Source organism: Ambystoma mexicanum, chromosome 5q (genome assembly GCF_040938575.1).
Source record: "Ambystoma mexicanum isolate Mex_15411 chromosome 5q, UKY_AmexF1_1, whole genome shotgun sequence".
NCBI classification, from domain to species: domain Eukaryota; kingdom Metazoa; phylum Chordata; class Amphibia; order Caudata; family Ambystomatidae; genus Ambystoma; species Ambystoma mexicanum.
The window spans coordinates 629,329,965-629,352,722 of record NC_090933.1 but is presented as its reverse complement, the minus strand read 5'-3'; the positions used below and the strand labels follow the sequence as shown (position 1 = coordinate 629,352,722).

General features: G+C 41.4%; 1 protein-coding gene across 1 annotated transcript in view; it reads left to right on the top strand.

The window, feature by feature from the left end:
- CA8 (carbonic anhydrase 8) overlaps positions 1–22,758 on the top strand; it is a 1,124,912-nt gene that overhangs the window by 734,863 nt on the left and 367,291 nt on the right. The gene's annotated exons all lie outside the window — the stretch shown is intronic.

Genomic DNA, 22,758 nt, shown 5'->3' with positions numbered 1-22,758 from the left:
CTCGCCATCATTAGTCATGCCCTTTCTTGTGTAAAAAAAAAAAGTTCAATGTCAGATCCTGAAAAATACAAATGTTCTTGCTTAGCTAGGTAATGTGGGGTACTAAGCCAATGCGACTCATAATGAACCTAAACTCGCATTGCTTTTCTCCTGCTACCCTTCTTAATATCTTTTTCTTCTTTGTACTTTGAAGGATTGCCATCTGGAAAGGTGTAGAGGCCCTGTCTTTCATGTTTATGATTTTTATTGAATAGAACATGGTGCAGGTAATTCTCTCTTAGAGAGGGTGTTTTGCTGAACAGGTCCCCTCCACTCCACAAAAGCATAGCGTGCACCTGTGCCCTGCTGAATCAGTAGCCTCATCTGCAGCCCCTGCTCTCACGTGGCACAGAGCAACTTCAGGTCACAGGTGCCCTCTTGACAGCAGCAGTGATAGCTAAATCACTGCAACATATGGGCTGCATTTCAGATGTGCACCTCTGTTCACAAATTACATACCTATGAGAGTTACTATTCTGGTGGCAGTTGTAAACTTTCAATATTAGCCATGCCTGAATTAGAGTATGGTGGCTAGCATTTCTCATACTTATTACAGCCACATCCATTTGATATCATATATGTGTCAGCACTGTGAGCTAAGCTCAGCTCAGCTGTGGAAGGGTTAGGTGTATTCTGATCATACAGCCTGGCCCTGCCAAGTGACCAGGCAGGAGAGGGGATGGCTCTGCCTCTCCTATTGATCCTTTGTGAAGACTGGTAACACCCTTGCCAGTGAGCCAGCAGGAGCTACCCTAAGAAACAGGAATCAAAGAGCATACTCGTCCCATAATGACTAGCCTCACACCAGGGTGCCGCATGCCAAAAGAAACTTTGCTATTGACAAGGGACGGGGCAGAGTAGACAGGGGGAGCATCTTGTTTTTTCTCTATATCTGTTTTTTCTTGTCCCCTCCACTTCCATTAACACAAATACTTTGGGTTTCATGTCAGAATGCAACGTCCCCTTATTCCTGGGACAGAGATTGGACCCCTTAATTAATCTAGCTTGAATCCAATCACCTGTGGGCTTTTTCCTTTAAAAGAAAGGGTCTCTCACTCCTTCTAAGGTGCATTCTTGATCAAACGCCTAAGGAAGAATTTGCTTGGAGCTCTTTTGGTATAGTTGATTTTTCAAAGGCCTCAACAAATGAAGCAAAGAAGCAGCAGTCCAAGGCAGAGTCAAGCTCTCTTTTCTAACCACTCACAGGGCACATTGGCAGTGACAATTGCTATGGACCAGGACCTGCCATTCTGTACCAAATCCCCCTAGTCTGCAAGAGTGGACCCTGAATGCACTCGTCCTGTCCTAGGGCCCTGGAGTGGGTCACACAGCATCTCGAGAACAAGATCAGGGAAGGCTCCTTGTGCTGCTGCATTAAACCAGTCGAACCACATTCAAATCGTGTTTGCCGCCAATGAACAAGAGCAACCCACCAGTGGTGCTTTTGACACTCAACCAAGCCTTCATAGCACTGTGCTTTTACCTTCACAACAGTTCAATGCTGCCTTGTGTTGTTGCAGAGGCAATCACTTGCTTGTATCAACTCCCTGTTGCTGGAACAAACTGAAAGCACAAGAGTCATTCACCGACTTGAACTAGCTGTTAGAAGACAACTCAATCCGAATTGACCTCAAACCACAGCTTCATCTTAACACACACTGCAACATCAGGATCACTGCTTTGAACCTGTAACTGCAACTGCTGGAGAGTCATGCATAGACCCTACCCAGCAGTTCTCAAACGGGGCCAAATCCAAACCAATCCTGGTGAGCACTACGAACTGCATCACCAAATACTGCTGTCGAACTGCTCTAAGAAACTGAATTCATACCAATGTGATGCCAGTTTGCTACTTGTGCTAACATGAGTCACTGAACCCGAACTGAGCTCATCACGTTCACGCAAAAGCTTGAAGCCTTGTTAGCAAGGAGCGTGTGCCACCAGATGTGTGGAGCTTAGCTGCCAGGTATGCTGGTGTGCTATTTGTGACTACTTTGTGTGTGTATATATATATATATATATATAATTTGTTCTTTTATAACGTGCTTAGTACCAGAGACAAGACCAGTTTCTAAGCGCGAGACCGGGATTCAAACCTGCGTTGTCTTGCTTCCAGGACAAACGTATTTCCCCTCAGCTATCCTCCCAGACATAGATGATGCATGCAGTCTTGAACAGTATTGTGGCATGTGCACCCAAAATGAGGCCTGCTGCAGCGTGGGGGATTGCTTTTAGTTGAACCAAGTGAGCTGTTGGGACCCCTGTCAGGAGCACATTTCCCCCAACGATGTGCAAGACCACAGGGGCCTGCACTAAGGTCCAGAAGTCGGAATGAAGGGTTTTATTTTGAGAAGAGTGGACATTTGGAGCCAGGCTGTTTGGGTCTTCTTGGCTATGTGTTTCTGAAAGGACAGGGTACTTCCCGTCAATGGTGAAGCCTAAGGATTTTGCTAAACCCGAGGGTTCTGGATTAAATCCGTGTTGGTACATATTATTGGGCCATTGTTGGAGAAGTTATTGCTTAGTAAGGATGAATTCGGTCTTGGCGGAGTTAAGTTTAAGGTAGGCAGCTGACATCCAGGACTGGATGAAGGCTAGATAATCGCAGAGATGACTAATGTCCTGTGTGCTTTTTATTCTCATGTACAACTGAGTATCATTCAAAAATCAGTTTCTTTGTGGAGTGTACCCAGTGGCTCCATGTAAAGGTTAAAAAGGTTGATAGAGGATGGAGCCGGGAGGGTGGGGGTGAATCTGCAGGAGACTGGGAGTTGGTTACACTCACTTTTTTTATCCAGGACACCTCCTTTTTAAAGAACCTTGTGGTTGTTGAATTGCCTTCACCCGTTATGATACCCAGAGTGCCGTACCCCTCTATCGTTGCATATTCTCTATTCGTTACACAGAGGTGGCTTTTGTACAGTGTTTTTCTATTAAGTTCTTCTTGCAGATGGTGTGTTTAATTAAAAGTATATATATTTTTACAGTATCTTGATTGGACCTTGTTTATTTTGGACTGTTATACTTTGTTGTTTCTTCTATTGAATCAAATTCACACTCCTCTAAAGAGCAGGCAGCTACGACGCTTTCTCAACAGTGTCCACTGGTGCATTCCTTTTCATACTGTGATTTACCACATACTCCCTGTTTTAGAAACTTGCAAAAAAGCATCTGTTTTCTCAAACATCAGCAGGTTTTCTCTACACAGTCAATGAATCCCATTTAAAATGTATTATATTTCTTTAATTTCTTTTTCACGTCTTCCCTTCTTCCCCAAATCTCAAAAAACTCCATTGTTTTTGATGTACACATTATATGTGTAAATCAGGATCCTCCACTGAAACGTCTCGATATTTGTCCAATCAGTCCAAAATGATCACTGGTCAGACAAGACTAATGAACACCTAACCTTTGTCATACAGATGCTTGGCTCCTTCTCACTTCTCCCCTTCTGCCCAACTAAGTCTAAGATAGCTCTTTGTGTTTTTTCATGCATGGCTATGGATTATAGGAGCTATAGAAATCTTTGGGGGCTCACGGCACCCCCACTCTTCACCGAATGTGAATAACTGGCTGTACAGATCTTAGCCAAACCATCATGCTTCCAGGCGCTTTTGAAACAAACTAGGCAACAATACGTCCAGTGGTTTAAGCACGGCATGGTCTTTAAATTGTACTGGTTTGCTATGGGAAACCAGTGCAAAAGGTGAGAAACACACCTATAAATCTCTTAAATGGTTGGACAGATTTGTATATAACTATCCAGTTTTAGGCAGCCCAGCCCAAAGTATTTTATTGCAAAGTTCCAAGCATCTGCATACAATGGATCAAACTTATTAGCCATAGAATTTGTCAATTCCAATGACTCATAGGTTTCACCGTAGACATAGTGACAGTGACAATATATACTGGATATAATATATCCAGTATATATTACACGGCCAAGATAGTGGCTGTGGTAGTTATGGTTAAGTTGCTGTTTGCATGGCCGAAGGCCATGCACCCAAGACTCTAGGCCCTGGCTGCAAACACTGCAGCATATCACACCCATAGAATAAAATATGGGTGTGATATGGATTGGAGTTGTGGCCAGACTGTACCCAAGACCGAAGTTATAAGTACTGAAGTTATAAGCTAGTGGTTGTGGCAGGGTGCATTGGTGAAGGCTGTAGGCTGTATACTCAATACTCTAGGTCCTGACCACAACCACTGCACCATATCACAGCCATAGATCACACCTATAGGTTCGATTTTCTTTAATTTTTTACATGAGTTTGGTACCTGGAGGAAGTATTCTTTTTCGAGTTCTGTGATTAAAGAAAAGCGCATGTTAGTGTATGTATTCTATACAGACTTATTACATTTCATAATAGATATTTCAGCTTTTTTTTTACCCTCATATTTGGTTTACAAACCAGTGTACTGTGCATTTTGCTCAGTTTCTGTGTTTGTTTTTTAAATCATTGGGTCTGTGGGAAAAACAAATCCTTGTCAGATTAAAAAACCCTTTTTTGTTATGCTACAGTCTATTTGTTTCCTTTCAGTGTTTACTTCTTGTTTCTGGTTGATGTTATATCTGTTGGATTGTTGCAGATTTCTGAAGCAGTTAGATACCTGTTGGCGTATTCTAACTGTCTATTTTCTGTTACAATTTATTGGTATTCATTTATCTCTTTGGTTGTTATACAATCTTGGGCTAGTTAGATACCTGTTGGAGTATTCTAACTGTAATTCTTTTATTTTTTTATTTAGTGATATTCATTTGTTTGGTTGTTGTAGGCCATGCACCCAAGACTCTAGGGCCTGCCCGCAACCACCGCAGCATATCACACCCATAGATCTTGTTGCAGATTTTTGAAGCAATTACATATCTGTTGGGGAATTCTAACTGTCTATTTTTTGTTATAATTTAGTGGTATTGGTTTATTTTATTTGGTTGTTGCAAAATCTTGGGGCAGTTAGATACCTGTTGGCACATTATAACTATTTTTTCTTGTTATAATTTAGTGGTATTCATTTATCTGTTTGGTTGTTATAGAATCTTGAGGCAGTAGGATTCCTGATGGCGTATTTGGCGTAACAGTTTATAGTTCTAATTGAAGTTTTGTTAATGTTTATGTACAGATTAGTTATTAGTTATTAAATTTTGGTTTTAAGAAGATTAAATAAGCGTTTGTAAGATTTGCTGGTAATCTCTGCTTTAGAGTAATGGTACTATCAATACATTCAAATCGTCCACATTTCTTTTTTATATATGCAGTGTAGTGACCTGCATTGGCTGTGGCTCCTCCGTGGTAGATTATACCTATTGCTGTGAAGGTTTTTTTACCAAGTGATACTTGACCATGTGTGAATCCAGTCAGCTTGCAGTTGTTTTTGGTACCATCTGCATTGTAACGTAGAAGCATTAGTATTAAGTATTATTTGTTTGTATTAGTAAGGTTGAGCGATTATCTGAATTGCAGGTAGTACATAATCTGCCATGGTTTGCATGTTGTACAAGTTGCTGAAATGGAATGGATTCACAATTTGGTATGGATACATACACGAAGCGCTCGTTAGGGATTTCTTCTTGTGTAACTTTGTTGCAGAGAGTGCAGGTATGTTTTCACATCTATGAATCTGGAACATTTCATTTATAGGTATGTTTTTGTTTTCCAATACTTGTAGTAAGTACATTAGAAATTCTTGTGGATCTTCTTGTGGGTTTAGTGAATTTCACCATTCCAACACAGTCCAATTTTTGTCTTATCCCGTGAACACTATATGTGTTGTCAAGATTGTTTGTTGCGTTTCTATGAAGGACTAACATTTGCAAACACAATTGGTGTACTGTGTAAATAAATATTGTCAACAATTGGTGGCAATTGAAATAAAATATTCATTGGTACATTTGTGTAACAACTTACACCAGTTACATTTGAAAATTTGAATGGACCAGGTAGTTCTGTGTCCAAGTCATTTTTTCAGAGTGTATGTTGCCTCTCTGAAGAAGTACCTGAGTTACTTTGACTAATAGGTTCTTCTTTACTTATTGTGAATGATGAAGTATTAGCTTCTTTTACTTTCTTTGGAGGATTTGCAGTCAGATTCTGTTGCATTGATGTTTGAATTAGTTTTCTTTTACAATGTTTTGCTTTTTGTGGAACAGGATATGCTTTTAGATTGGGGGTGTAAAGAGAACGTAGTCCATTGTTTTCTAGAATGCAAGGAATATCGGCGTTGACTTTACTTGCATCAAAGTTGATTAGAAATAGACAGTCAAGTGTACGTAAGCGTGATAGTGCTAAGTAGCTCATGCCTTCTTTAAAGACTGTTACCAATATCTATCAATGCTTTGTCTAGGGTAAGACCTTGGGATTTATGAATGGTGACTGTATATGCAAGAGTTAGAGAAAATTGTTCACTACGTACATACATGTCTTTGAAGAGAAGGAATCGAGCTGTTGAGCATCCTATCCTTTTTACTTCTGAAAGTTTGTCAAAGAGTAAATTGACAAACTGAATGTTGTTGTCACATGGGTATGTTTGAAAGCCAACTACTGTACCCAGTGCCCCATTAACTAGTCCTTGCTCCACGTCCAGGTTACGTTTAAGCATTAGTCTACAGTTTAAGGATAATTTTAATATTTTTTCCAAGCCAACTGTGTGGAGATTGAATTTTCTAAGGTATTTAGTCTTGTTGTGGCTCGTTGACACATTGGTAGTCTAATACCATGTACGTCCAATTTGTCTGTGGAGCAAATTTCAATTATTGGTTGCATTTTTTTAACATTGTTTCATTGAATTTGGAACAGCTTGCAAGAGTTGGCATTAAGGCCATACAATTGACATTTTGCTGTACTAATTGTTCCATAACATCAGTAGCATATGAGTTATCGCCATAAAGTGCATGGATGTGCCGGGTTTTTAATATTTGTGCTTCTTGAGATAGTACACCAACTCTAATACTTTTTAAAATGTTGGTGTAAGTGAGTTCTGTAGATTGGCACATGTTTTCTGTTAATTCTTTGTATTGGAAATGTTGCCAAAGGTTGACATTTCCTATGCTGCCAATATTTCTACGGCAGAGTTTGTGTCCTAAGGTTTTAAAAAATTGGTTCACCTTTCACTGGTGTTAATTGAAGAAGCTCTCCGAAAACAATGTGTGTTCCTCCAAAGAGCTCTTCATAGTTTGTTTTGATTACTTCTAGTAATCTGAGGTGAATCAGAGCCAGCATTAGGTTGGAGACCATGCTCACTTCATCTATTAGTAGCATTTTCATTTATTTTAATACTCTGCGTAGTTCCATTGCAGCTTCTGTAGAAAGTTTGTAATATTCTAATTTGTTTTGGTGTTCTACTGGTAGGAGTAGTAATCGGTGTAAAGTGACATCGCCTATTTTGTAGGCAGCTAAACCTGTGGGGGCAGTTACAACAGCTGACAGTTTGTCAATTGCTGAAGGAACTTGCTGATGATTTTGATTAAAAATGTTTTCCCTGAACCAGCTTCACTACTGACGTATAGTAGTATAGGTTTGTAATTTTGGCAGGTGCATTCTTTATTTTCATGCTGTACACCATATACAATTTATTTTGTTAAGTCTTCAAAAATGGTGCACTGTTCTTTGTTTAGTTTTGATTGTAGTGCAGTTAAGTCTTTTGTATCTTCTTCATAGTGACACATGGTGTTTTCTACTTCTGTCATAGCTAATTCTGCTTAATTTGCTATTAGTGGCTGTCCTAGTGGTTCTTTGCTTCCTGTTACAGAAGGTTGACTTCTGTCGGGAGTGTCCTTATCTAGTTGGGCCTGGAGTTCTTCTTCATGTTGCTGTTCATTTTGCAACATTGTTTTGTACTGCATAACGTTTACATCGGTGATAATGCTTTCATTTGCTTTGAAAGCGTCTTCGTAGCAGTCGTAGTTATCTAGTAACTCTTTTCTCCATGGTTTAAAAAGTTGTAGGAGGGACATGTAATATAGTTCTTTATGTTGAGGAGTTTTTAATGACAATTTGATATGATTAATTAAACTTGGTTTGGTAAGTTTTACTAAGCTGCCTTCACAATCTGTCACTGTATATCTACCTTTGTTTTCATCGGGTTTTGTATTATTTCTGTGTGCAAAGCTTTGGGCTATGTGGTATAGACACATGATTTCCAAAGTGGTACTCCTGTTCGGGTAGTATGTGTCTAGTAAATTGTTTTTCAAATTGTCTTGGCTGTTTGGATCATTTTTGGCTATTGTTTCTATGTCATCATATGATTTGAGAACTCTTTTTCTAGATTTAGCAGGACCAAGACTTAGCCATACTATATTTTCAGATTTTCCATACAAAGCAGTACCGGTTGAACGATCTGCACCTTCGTAGGCGCCACATTCTCTGAGAGTGCATTTTTACGCCTAAAAGGTACAGTTTCTGAGATAGTGTTTTGTCTAATGATACGTCATTCCAGAGGTCTTGTAGCTGTGTTTTTTCTGCTTTTGTTAGGTATGCTGTAACATATCGTGCAACTGCAGTGGAATTGTCTGCAATCTACTGTTTGCATTCCATAAGTGGGCAATTATTTAATTGTAATCATTGATCTATTTTGATTCTTCTGTGCTTTTTATGTAATACGTGTTCTTAGGTGATTTACCTTTAACACAATGTCTAACTGAAGACATGAAATTGTTTACTTCACCTGTTTCTGTAACTGGTCTAGGGAAACCAAACCGGCATTTGGTGTAGTAATTCCCTTTTTGTATTTGCAACAACAATATTGGCCACATTTGTGTCTTAAAATTGTACAATTTGTGCATGAAGGTCACTATTTGTCTTTCTTTTGTGAAGGGATTTCACAAGTGACATATTTTTGAATGAACTGCAAAACTTTGGCATCACTGTCCTGACCAAATTTAGGAGCATCTTTAATCCATAAAAGCATATGGAAATGTGGTGCTCCTCTGGCTTGATATTCGTTTCTCCAAAAGAAGTGTTGCACTTCTCCAAGTGGAGGAACAGTTGTATTACAAATAAAGTGTAGCATAGCAATGAAACAATGGTGGAAATATCTTGAAACATTAACAGGATCTAGAGAGAAAGTTCTCCAGGTGTTAGTATGTCTGTTTGTTTTGTTTTTGTTTGATATACGTAGGAAATCATGTAAATCTTCCTATGCATATTCTGCACAACTTAATGTAATAAACCAAGTGGGTGGGCCAAGGTTTCTGATCATACAACATACATCTATGTAATGTCAGAAACAGTATTCTTTTGTACCACGCATGTTTGCAAACAGATTTGTAATACTTGATTGTAAAACCTCATCTTTTTCTTGCATTATTTGTATTAATTGCGTAGCTGACATATTTTGAAACTGTGTTCCCGATGTCAATATGTGTGCAACTCTGTAACAGAGTTGCTAGTTCACTTTCAAAGAGTAGGTGGAATATGTATTCCACATTTTGTCTAAATCTGGGATCTTCAGAATAGATTCGTAATGAACGGTATTCTGATGCTGTTATTTGAGTGGGTCTGTCATTGTATCTTATTCCTTTGCCAGTAGGAAATAGTAGAGGAAAAGCACGTGCTTCTATACTTTTTTCCCATATGCTCATTGGTGATCCTTTGGTTTGTCGCATTTGGTAAGTTTCTAGTGCCTCATCTTTGCTGTCTCTAGAATGCAATTGATGAATTCTATAATGGTCTAAAATATTGGATACTGCAGCTATGATATGGCATTTGTAACTCACCAATACACAAGTGTTATAAGGCACAACGAGGCAGGGAGGGTGAACAAAGGGAAGACAGACCACGATCCTACTAGGCCAGGTGTCATTCAGATTGCGCAAGTGCATGAGTAGAGGGAAGGGAAAAGTGCAAGGGGAAAGGGAGGGGGGAAAGTGCAGTACAGGTTAAGTAGAATAATAATAAATATGGCCAGCTAGTGGCAAGTGCAAGTTAAGTGCAGAACAAGTGCTGGGAAGGGGGCTGTAGGGATACAGAGACAGTCCCGCAATTCTGGATCCAGAATTTCAAATTGACTTGTTTCTCGTGACTCTTTAATTATTTCAGTTGTTCCCCTTAAGTTTTCTTCAATATTTATTTCTTTGTGGTACTCATTATTGTCTTTTAGATTTTGCAAGGCTTGTCTAACTTTATGTAAGCCCACGAGTTGTTGCCAATTTTTTTTGTCTTTTGTTGGTACACCATTTACTAAGATAATTAAAGATTGTTCTATTGGACATAGCACTCCTAGAGTGTGCACATTTTCTGTCAGATCTAATGGTAAATAAACTCATTTGCCACAAATGCCTTTCACCAATTCAGAGGGAGGTAATTTTGCTGTTTTTGGTTGAAGATGTATTATTGCATGAAATGGGTGTACTGTTTCAATTATGATGCTCTCATATAAATTGAGTTGTTCTAGGGCTTTTGGTAGTGGGAATAATTCTAGGTTACTTGTGATAGCACGTGAAGGAGTTTGGTTGTCAAGTTTTGGATTGCAGTAACTGCAAAGTATTAAAGGGTCAGTTATTTTGTATTTGTTTTCTGCTATAAGGTAGAGAGCTAATTCAAACCATTTAGAATCTTCATTGTCGTCTATTTTGTATGTTATGTCTTTAGTTTTTGTATTCGTTTTATAAAAAGTTCTGCGGACAAACACGCACACGCACACGGTTTGGTATTTCAGCGGGTGTACTTTTAAATGTTAGTATTTCTTTTTTGTATGTGTGTAGTAGAAGGTTGCCATGTGTACAATTGTTGCTAGTTTGTTGTAAAGCTGTTGCATTTTCTAAGTGGCTTTCACTTCTAAAATATTTTTTCTGGATATGGTCAATTTCTTCAAGTAGTTCTTTGGCTGTACCATGTAGAAGATTGTTATTTAAATTGGCTAGTGCTAATGCTAGACTTTTAGCATTTAGCATAGTACAGTTTATAGACTAGATTTCTTATAGTTGGATGATGTGTTGATATCATTTTGATATGATGGAAGGTGCTTTTGCAAATTGGTCCTGAAATGCAGGCTAATGAATGTCCTTGTAGCCCTGTGTATTTAGGCGCTGGACAGGTATCCATATTTTGCAGCAGTTTCATTTTGATTTTGTCTTTGCCTTTCACATATTCATTGAGGAATTGGAGTAAAGATTTGTAAGATTTTTTGGAAATGTTACACATTGACGTACATGACGATTTGTATACTGGATGTTTTGGTCCAGTCGGATGGAGCGGTAATTCTGAGTTTTCAGGGGATATTTTTGTGAGCAGTATTTGTTCCATTATGGTATTATTGATATTTTTCTTAACCTCGTCCACTGCTATGTATAGCAATTGTATTTGTTTGCTTTTGTTTGTGTGCTTCTGTGTTTGTGGTGTGACTCCATTCACCTCCACAGATATTTAAAAAGTTATTTTTGTTGACATTCCATTTATTGAGAAGTCTTTTTTGTAATTTAGTAATTAGTTTTGTTAGTGGTTTAATTCTTTTTAACACTATAATAAATAATATTCTTTTGAGTAGGATTGCACTATCAATGCTTCTAATATTAATTTTCGACGGTAGGTTTTAAGGGTTGTGAATGATTTCTCTCCTGTTTTTATAAGATTTTGAAGGACTCTGTGGTGGAACATTTTTGCTAAAATATTTTTTTGATATGTTTACTTGCCATTATATCAAGATTTATAGGAGCATTTTTAGCAGTAGTGGTAGCTGAATTCTCGATAGTCGTTTTTTGTTTCGTTCTACATTTTTATAGAGGAGGCAAAGTTTCTGTACTTAAAGCATGTTTTGTTTTGCTAAATGACTGTATTAGCTGTTTTGTTTGAACTTTTTGTACAAATTCTGCTAGAGATGGATGCTTATTTTGGATACTTTTTTCATTTGCTCTATTTCTATGTTGTTTTCTATGGACTTGCTTTTTAGTAGGCATTATTTGGGGTCTGTTGAAAAAATAAAAAAGGTATGGGTTGGGTTGTTTTGCGATGCATATGTGCTGTGTGTATGAGTGTCTGAGTATGATGGTAGAGATGTATGTGATGGTGTGTGATTGTGTATTGGGTAGCTACAACTAGTTGGGAATGCTATTATTCTATATGTGTGTTACTATATTGGGGTTCAGATGACAGTAGAAAGTAAGCTAGTGGTGAGGAGAAGCACAAATACTAAATCTAATGGTATAGAATTAAAACAGTTCTTTGTTCTGCAATACTAACATTCTAGAGGCTGAGTTATGTCATTTGTGCACCGGAAAACAGGGATTTGTGCGGCATTCTGCCTGCAAATTCCTGTTTAACAAATGGGGATTTGTGGACAAAATGGTGCACTATTTTTTTTTTGGTCTACAAATACCATGAATCAACCACACAGTGTGATTCAGTAACTTTTTTGTGTGGAAAGATTAGGTTTCTCCTGAGTTATTGTTTGTACTTCGGATTTTGCTGCTTTTCAGGCGAGTGGTCTTCACTGTAATTGTAAAGGAAAGAAGTTAGTAATTTTGTGTGTATATAGTATGCAGTTTCCTTTGACTATGTGCAGTCTTTGTTATTTAAAATATGTTCAACATGCTATGCAAATGAGTACAATAGAAAGTGTATGAAACATGCTTGGTTTCTTAAAGCTGTGTTATTGGGTGTTAGGAGACAGAAGAAATAATGATATACTTAATTTGCAATTTTTATAAGGTAAATGGCAGATGCTGTATAGAGAAACATGGAATGTATGCATTTGTGAAGGTGTGGGTAATAAATCAGAAGGATGTGATTTACAGGTAGTGGTTTTATTGCACTTGGGAGTTTTTCAATGTTGGTGTCTATCGTGTGAGTGTATGAAGGTACATGACCTTATCCTGGCTGTGTGTAATTTTATAATACACTACTTAGTGTTTTTCTACAATTATACTGTTATTTCTCCCATCTTCTAATATTATATTTTTTTATTTTTTTAGATAGCTGTGTGTGTAAAAATTTGTTTAGATAGCAGACAGGTTTGGAAGTTACAGTTGATTATAACAGATTGGAAAAATGACTAAGTTCATTTTATAGGTTATACAGATTAAGTGACAGTTACTCTGTTTATATGCATTCATAAGAGTTGTACTTGTACTGTGCAGAAAATATGCATACCTGTAGTTTGTATTCATGCATGTGGATATGCATGCAGCTGCAAGTAGAAATCTTGGAGACTTGTAGAGTAGTTTTTGTAGTAGGTGCTTTCCAATGATATGAGACTTGTACTCAGAGTAATTGTAATGCTCACCTGATTCCCGCAGAGGCGCCGGTCTTGACTGGGTGAATGCCGTATCTTCAAAGGTGATGTGTAACACACGGTTGGCTCTTTGGGCTGGACCTCTGTGCACTGTATGTCTGACTCGAAGAGTAAGATGTCTTAGGTAAGTGAACGCCGGGCTCTCCATCTGCCTCGGGGCAGGGTGCCGTAACCAGTTTCTTCACTGGATAAGGGTGCAGGCCTCTTGACCTCAGAGGACTGCTGTCCGTCGTTAACTGCACTGGATTCGGCGTGGGAAGGAGTAATGGCACGTGAGTAATAAAGTTGCCCAATGTCTTTAAACGCACCTTCTTTTGTCTTTCAGATGCGGGATGCAGCGCCGAAGTCCTCCGGAGCGTGCGAAGAGCTGGTAAGCTTTTGTCTTTCAGGTGCCGGAATGCAGTGCGAAGACCTCCGGAGCATGCGAAGAGTAGGTAAGCCTTTGTCTTTCAGATGCCGGAATGCAGCGCGAGGCGTTGGTGACAGCCGATGGACCAGGTAAGAGATGCGCTGCCACTGAAGACCGTAGTGCTAACCTGTTCTTTCTTTGTCTTTACAGGTGCTGCTGAAGACTGGATTCCAGGATGGTAAGCCTTTGTTCCCTTAGGCCCAGGATCAGAAGCAGAAGACACGATGAGCGTTCTGCTGCAGAGAATGCAGAATAACGCAAAGCAAGATTCATCCATCGGGTGTGGTTTAAATAGCCTCCTGTAGTGCTTAGGTGTCTCCTTCCACAGCCACGCCTAGGTAAGAAAAGAGTTCCTGCTTTCCAGAAGAGTTCCAGTGTTCTGAACCTAGGGAGTGGCTCCTGCCCCACCCAACAGGAAAAGTAGTCCCAAACAGAAGAGGATCAGGGGTTCAACTGGCAGGTAAGTAAGCAGCATGGTCTGCTGCAGGTAAGTCCACCCAAGCATTATGAGCCCGGCGCTTCCAGCGCTGGGACTGGGCATCTTTATGAGCCTGGTGCCACTGGCGCCAGGACAGGGTCCAAAAGGTCCCAATTGGGACTGGCTGGCACTCGGAACCGGGGTTATGGGTCTGCTTCCAAGGGAGTCGGGCAAGTCTTGATCTTTTGGAAGCAGAGATCATGACAGTAATCTACAGTACATTTGAAGTGCTGAACTCTGATGATGAAGTTAGATGTAGAGGTCTTGAATGTGATTGGTGGATAGTTGTGTGACTGTTTTGCTTTATCCAATGAGGGAATGGCATAGAGAGTGAAGTCGAAATTGTAGAAGGGCTGTCTAGGTTACGATATGTCCGCGGACACTGCATATTACATGCAGGGATTTTGGGGTGGAGAGGCATGCAAATGAGAATGAGCAGAGGAATTGATTGGTCTGTAAAGTTTGGTGGGTGTGTTGTGTAAGAAGACAGTTTGTCAGAAGGTCTTTTTCCTGAGAGAAGAACAGTTAGCTATGGCTGTGTGTTTCAGAAAACAGATTGTCTGGATTTTGGGAGACTCATGGATACATTGGTTGGAGGTGCATGCACAACGGTGTGGAGTAGCTGCAGATCTTGGATTCCCTCATGTGGAAGTGCACTGCCATGGAGTACGCTGAATGAAGTGGCTAGACTTGCTACCTCTCTGTAAACAGAGCATCATCCAGACATAATTATAATTCATTGTGGAAGGAACGGTTTGGGACATGTGTCAGGAATTTCTTTGCAATTTGCAATGAAAGAAGGACTTGGGAAGGTCATGGATATGTTTCCAAATTCCCAAGTAATTTCTTCTCGTATTGCGCAGAGACAAATATGGCTGAGTTCTTGTTCATTTGGTCCACAAATGGAGAAAGCCAGGTGCAATGTCAATAAAGCTGTTTGTGCCTTTCTAAGAGATGTTGGCATGTCCTCTTTTCACAATGAAAATATTATGTTTTGTAGTACAAACATTTTTGGTAGAGATGGAGTCCCTCTTACTTATGCTGGTAATCAGATTTTTCTGAGAAATGTACAAAATGCATTGCGTCCTTTTGTGAAATTACAGCCAGCTTTTTTGCAGTAGGTGTTGATTTTTTTTTTTAAGTTTTTCAAATAAAAAAAAAAATAACACAAAAGGCTCTTTTCAGAGCCACCACTTCCTCCCAGAGAAAAGTGCGATAATTTTGATAGGGCAACACCCCAACATTTTTGATGTTCGTGAACTGTCCGCTGACTTCAAAAAGAAAAGAAAAAAAAACACAGAAGCCTGCTCAATTTATTTCCCACTTCTATTTTTTGACTGTGAAAGGCACCTCTGAAAAGAGCCTTTTTTTAAAAAAATGTCTTTTGTATTTTTGGGTTTTTTTTTACACACGACACACTAGGAGGGCAAAGGAGGGTAAGGGGGGACACCAACCACAGGGATAAGAAAGGGCGGGTGGAGAGAGGAAGATGTAGGATGGGCCTTACAGCAGGGTAGTGAGCAGGTCTTCTCGTGCTCTTAGACCAGAGTCTCAAAAGCACTTCTAAGTCTCTCCCCCCTGCAGAGTATTGCATCGCAGTACATACACAAAACTGTGACCCTCGAAAGGTAAGGGTCATCAGCATTGTGAATGGCCTATGAGGCAGCTGGAGGGATGCGCTCTCCCATAGGAGTGTCTCTTGTGGTGAGAGGAGCGGAAACAGAGGATAAAATAGAGGAACTCGACCTACTATGCTTGTTGCAACGACGTTGGGACGACTTTAGGTGTCACTTCATAGTAGTCGTACCAAAGCTGTATGAACCAAGCCTCCCGCGACTCAGTACCATTTTGCACTCGTTGCAGGTGACTTTGTTTGCATGCGCCTTGGATACGTTACCATGAATGGTAAATAACCGCCACACCCAAGACTCACGTCGAGTGCTGGTAGTAGGGACTTCCACTACCTCATCCTCGTCATCCTCTTCATCCTCCTCTGCATCCTCACGCCCGTTCCCCTCTTCAGGCCCACGGGGAGGTGGTAGTGGTGGAGCGGGTGGGGGTGGTGCTGAGGCTGATGTAGCACCAGGTGGAAGAACAGCAGCCATGGATGCCATCCGGATACAGCAAAGGCAGCAAAATCTGCAAGATTGCAATCCAAAGTAGACAGTGTTCTGTCAGATGAGTGTTCAGGGACCCGGACAGTGTCCAAAATTCAGGACACATGCTCAGCGTAGGTGCGGTCACATGATGGCATGCGTGCGGGTGTTCTACGGACAGTGTTCGAGTCCTGAAATGTATTAAAAGTGCAACACAAGCGACAAGAAAACTAACATACAGCCGCAATGTTCGGAGAACTTTCGGGTGTGGTGCGCATGTGCGTAGATGTTCTTTAAGCATTACGGACAGGTATAGTGTCCTTAGAAAACCTACACTTTGGTTAATTGACATCCCGGACACCGAGTGTTTTCTTAGAACAATTTCAACTTACCTGCAAACAGTACGGACAGGTATAGTGTCCTTAGGATGCCCCCATTTTCATTTGATTACGCACATTCCCGGTACCCGCGCTGTCTGCAGACACCTCAACTGCTTTTTTAAAAAAAAGAAAGAACTGAATTAGGACACATAATAATTTTGCTTCATTATATATAGATGTAAAATTTATGAAAGAGAAGGGGAAGCAGAAACTGAGACAAACACAGGAGAATTGGGGGTTTCAAGAGGATCGATAGGAGGTAAAGAAGGGATGGAAGTTTCATCAAAATGTTTTTGTGCATGGAGAGGGTTGGGGATAATTGTTTCTAATTTTTTCTTTCAAGTGATCCTCCACAAAGTTTTTCAAATTGTTGAAATTTGCCATGCGCATGTCCATTTTTTCTTCCATGCGCTGGAGAGTCTTATCCAATATATCTTTTGGTGTACTATTTTCATTGTTCGTATGGTCTGTACAATAAAAAGATTTATATGTTAAGCGCATATAAAGTAATACTTATTAATTGGTTTATATAGAGAAGTGTCTACCATTAGGTTCTCTATCTTCAGACATTTCCTCACGTGGGAAATTCTCCTCAAGCCACTCCAAAGTACTGGACATTTCTGTGAGAAAAGAAAATTATCACTTTTTTTATATCTAATACTGAAATTTTACACATATATAATAAAAATAAAGTACACTTAGTAGCTTCTGGTAAGTTGTGTTCTTACTGGTTTGTAGCTCTGCTGTTGCTCCTAGTTGTGCAGTTTCTGTGAGGTAATTATGTTGGAAGCCTATCTTTATTCTTTTGGTATATTCCATTTTAGTATTTATTGTATTTAAATGAATGGTTGATGTGTTACATATATAGATTATACTTCTTATTTATTACTACATATGTGTATGTGTGCTGGTTTGTGAATTTGTGCGGTGTTCATATAGAATGATATAACAATTTAAGATACCCCCTGACTTTTTGGGTACTGTTGCTGTTGTCCGCATCTGTTCGCGGACATCAAATTCAGTAGCAGGGGTTCAGTATGTTCTATGTTGCATGTATATAAAGTCAGGGACATTATGGTTAAGTTGTGCTACTAAAAACCTATGAAACTCAGTAAAAAAACGTTGTTAAAGGGACGTTACGGTCCCAAGTAAAACCGAAAACCCCCTGAAATTCGCCAGTTAAGGTAAACAACCATAACTCGCGTCACCAATGTGCACTGCTAAGGCTAACATCCAGGACATCAAAGATGACATCAGAAATGCATTTACTTTTCATAAAAAGTCTGTCCAATGGATTCTTATTCTAATGTTCACAAAAAAGTGTCAAGGATCATTGGAATAAATATCATGAGCTACTTAGTGCATTAATCAATACATTGATGTAAATGGCATTCTATTATGAAATTCTATCAAGTATACTAAACTATTCATGTAGAAACATAGGCATTGCGTGCAGCATACATGATGGAGGTGCAATATTCATAATTTTGCCATATTGAATACTGAAATAACTACTTATTACAGTTTTGCATACTGTTAAACATGTAGTAAGTAGCTAATAAACACCTTATTACAGACAAAACACAAAGGGATAACAACACATACAAATATGAGTATATGCAGGGAAAGTGAAGTAAGCAAAAAAAGCAGCAGTAGTAGCAGAAAGTGTTCATAACCTAACTGATTATCTTTATGCAGAGAAATGATTGCTCTGTTTCAAAGGAGCTACTTACCCTATGTATCACATGATGTGACTGCACCCTACGGAAAGTAGTGCGAGTACAATGTACACAAATATGAATATTTACAGGGAAAGTACATTAATTAAAAAAACGAACTATGAGAAAGTGCTGATAACCCTACTGATTATCTTCATGCACAGAAACAATTGCTGTCTTTCAAGCCTGTGTCTTCCCTTATGTATAGGTTTCATATGATATGACTAGACCCTAAGAGAATTACTGTAAGAACATACTTGAGGGATAACTCTACAAATATAGTACCTTTTCAATTTTTATTTCCTGACTGTTAGTGAAGAAAACCATATGCCCTAGATATGTCAGTAAAGGAAAAACGGGGGAGCCAGACATGTGATGTCATCAGTGATGTCATCTTTGATGTCCTGGGTGTTAGTCTTAGCAGTGCACAGTGGTGGCGCGAGTTATGGTCGTTTACCTTCCCATAACTGGCGAATTTCAGGGTTTTTTCGGTTTTACTTGGGACCGTAACGTCCCTTTAACAACGTTTTTTAACTGATATATATATATATATATTCACTGAAAAACCTTTCTTAAATGGAAGTTATGGTTCCAAGTAAAACTGAAAAACCCCTGAAATTCACCAGTTATGGTAAGCTAAGCAACCATAACTCGTGCCACCACCGTGCACTGCTAAGACTAACACCCAGGACATCAAAGATGCCCCCCCCGGACCAAACATCACCAAACTTTGCAGAAAATTTCAGAGTGGCCCATATACTTGTTTTTCAAAGTTTGGATTAGTCCAGGAAGAGCGGAGTTATAAGCCGCCCAAAAAGTGAAAAAGTGCTCTTCCTATGGAAACAGCAACTTAACCATAACTACACGGCCACTACTGTGGCTGTGTTTTTTATATATATATATTTCTGAGGCTTGTGGAATCTGCTTAGATCACATGCTATGCATAGGCCGACATCTAGTGGAAGCTGCGGAGTATTACAGTTTGTTTTTCAAAACTCGAAAATGGGCGTCGACACAGGGCGTGCCAGTAATACTATCCCTAGTGTGACGTCCACTGTACCCAAGATCCCTCACGCGTCTAGGATCCTCAGATGGTTTTTTTCCGCCATACTGGTCGGAAGCATTTTGCGGAGTCCCCTGGCCTTAGCGATACTTTTGCTAGAATTTAAAAGAATAATCTATTGACATCCTTCCCCACCCCAACGTCGAACTTCGACACTCGACGCCGGCTGGAGAAGAAATCGACCGTCGGCTGCTGCACGACGGATTTGGGCCTCGGTAGGCCGCTGGCCTCGGCCCGGGCCTGGTAGGCCGCTGGCCTCGGCCCTGCAAGTAGGGAGAGTGGGGGGTGGTACATACTCTACACTCTTGGTATATAGGTACAGCTTATACATTTCCTACACTTAACAGCCCGCTGCCTCAAGGTGCGTATGGAGGGTACCCCTTTTCAATTCTGCCCCAAGTGCAATCGTAAATACCCTTGGGTCGACAGGCATGCCACGTGCAATCTCTGCTTGCCGAGGGAATATCCCGAAGCGAACTGCAGAGCTAGTAGTAGGTTTAAACCTAAGACACTTAAGGACCGTTCGACGAAGCGTTGGGCCCACCACGCCAGGCAGGCGGCCATGGCAGCGGAGGGTGCCTTCAGCGATGGCAGCGACGCCGTACTTTCGGACTGCAAGGGCATTACGGCGTCGAAAGACAGCTGAGCGCAGGTCCCCGACCTCGGAAGGTCGTCCGGCAGGGCGGCTATGGGGAAGACCCCCAGCGACACAAGCGCTTCACATACTACACACACTAAACACACTAAGTCCAACCGAGACTCGATGACCTCGAGTTCTCGGAAAGAGGCACAGACAGAAAGGTCTGATTCAGTGTCCTCTGGGCGCTCTCGATCAAGATCACTGCATGACTCCAGGCAATCATCCACTCTTGCCAAGAGTGCCTCGCTCCCTAGGCTAACAGAAGTTCGATCGTCGGAAGACGAAGACGACTTCCACCCGCAGGCCGCGCTCCAGGAGTCAGAGACCGCAATTAAAGCCAGCGAGGCCCCACGCTCGAAGGACAGGGACACCTCTCCCGATCCTCGACGCCAGGCGTCGAAAAACACCGGAGCCACTAAGGGACAGGGAAAACATTTTTCTACGCACGGGGTGGGGGGAAAACAGCAGAAGAAACTACCTGTACATTCTTCCACACCTGTGAAACTCTCCACCCCCCCTAAACATACACACAAGCCCAGGTCTGCTGATAGGTCCACAACCAGCAAAGCTACTCAAGATAAATCCCATAGACTTGCTGAGAGAGTCATTCCCAGTTCCAAAAAATGGTCCAGTGAAGACATAGACAGGGTCATGTCAAGAATGTCTTCTTTGGCTGATTTTTATGATACAAATCCAGAACATTTCCTCTCGTATGATCCACAAGGGGCCACACCCTCAGGCTCTACTGATCCTATCCCCCCGAGTAAGAAGGCCCGGTTTGAAACTCCAATGAGGTCTGAACCCTTCGAGGGACAACCTTACGCAACACCATACTCACGGTATCAAGGAGAGGCTTTCTTTTGTGAAGACCAAGAATTTGGGTTGATAGAAGAGCAAACCGGGACGGGCTACTATGGAGATGAGGACCAGGAAGAAGAAGAGGATGACCCGGAAAAATACAGAGTAGATTCCCCGGTAGAGAACGAAGCACCGGTTACCGACTCCCCGGTCGATAACCAACCCCTCCTAAATGAGGTTCTCGCTCGCGCAGCAGAACATTTCCACATTGATACCCACGGTGTACAGGAGAGTTTGCAGAAGAGTTAGTGGGAGAAAGGAGGCCTGTTGCCCAGACCATCCCTATCCTTAAATCCATTCAGCGGAGAATAGATCCGTCCCTGGTGAACCCAAACCTCACCAGAGCAGTCAATCCCAGGGTTGAAAAACTTTTCAGGACAGCACAGTCTGACCCTCTCTATATAAGAGGACATCTGAAGCCAGACTCCCTAGTTGTCACCAACACTCGTAAGAGGGCTGGGACACCCTTGTCTTCGTCAGAAGCCCCTCCCGATAAGGAGAGCAAAAAACCATACGGTTTCGGCAGGAAGGTAGCCTCAACGTCCGCCTATCAAGCAAGGATTGCTAACTCCACCACCCTGTTGGCCAGCTACAACTGCCATCAGTGGGAAGAAGTCGCGGCTCTCATAGCCTCTGCTCCTGAACCATTAAAGGGCCAATTAGCTCGGATTTCCGCAGAGGGTAGAGCCGTGTCCGGTTGCATTTTGAAAGCAACCTTCGACGCCGCGGACAACGCAGGCAGATTGATAGCAGAAGGTACTGTTATCAAGAGACATGAGTGGTTACGGCAGTCTGGTTTTAAGGCAGAAACACAGGCATCATTGTTAGACAAACCGGTGGAAACCGATCTGTTGTTTGGTAAGGCGGTCGAAGACGCACTGGAAAATGCCAAGGACGAATACGAGACACTCAAATCCCTTGGCCAGTTAACCAATAAACCCCCTAACCAGAGAGGGAAAAGCAATTTTCGTCGCCCACGCGGCCAAAATTCCCAGAGAGGATCTAACTATTCCCAGGGGCAGGGTACACAGTGGAACAACAACCAACAGTCTACCCAGGGTTACGGCAGAGGTAATGGGAGAGGTTGTGGTAAAGGCAGAGGCAGCCCCAGCAAGGGAGGCGGCACGCCTCCACCAAAGCAGTGACGCTCAGTTCAGGGTCCCTTCTCACGCAACCCCAGTAGGGGGGACGCATTTCAAACTTCACCCAGGCTTGGGAAGGGATCACATCAGACAGATGGGTGCCGTCAACAGTATCCACAGGATATTGTATAGAGCTACTGCAGCGTCCCCGGAACCATCCTCCACGACAAAGAGTACACTCCTTAGAACATCAGAAGATTCTCCTCGAGGGGATCGCCATTCTTCTACAAAAGGACGCGATAGAACTCGTCCCGGGACACCAGGTAAAGAAGGGTATTTATTCAACTTACTTCCTTGTGCCAAAGAAAGACTTGACAATGCGCCCAGTATTGGACTTATGGCCTGCCCCAAAAAATTCGTATGACCACGCTACAAGAGGTAATCCCCCTCCTAAAAAAGGGGGATTACATGGCAACCTTGGATATGAAAGATGCTTATTTTCATATTTCCATGTTCCCAGCGCACAGAAAGTACTTGCGCTTCAAGGTGGACAGTCGCCACTACCAATTCAAAGTACTGCCCTTCGGGATAGCTTCAGCACCAAGGGTATTCACAAAGGTACTGGCGGTGGCGGCTGCACACCTACGCAGGGAGGCAATCCCAGTGTACCCTTATCTGGACGACTGGCTCATAACGGGGGAAACCCCAGGAATTTGCAGGACAAACATTCAAAGGACTATCGACCTCCTCCACGAGTTAGGCTTCTCA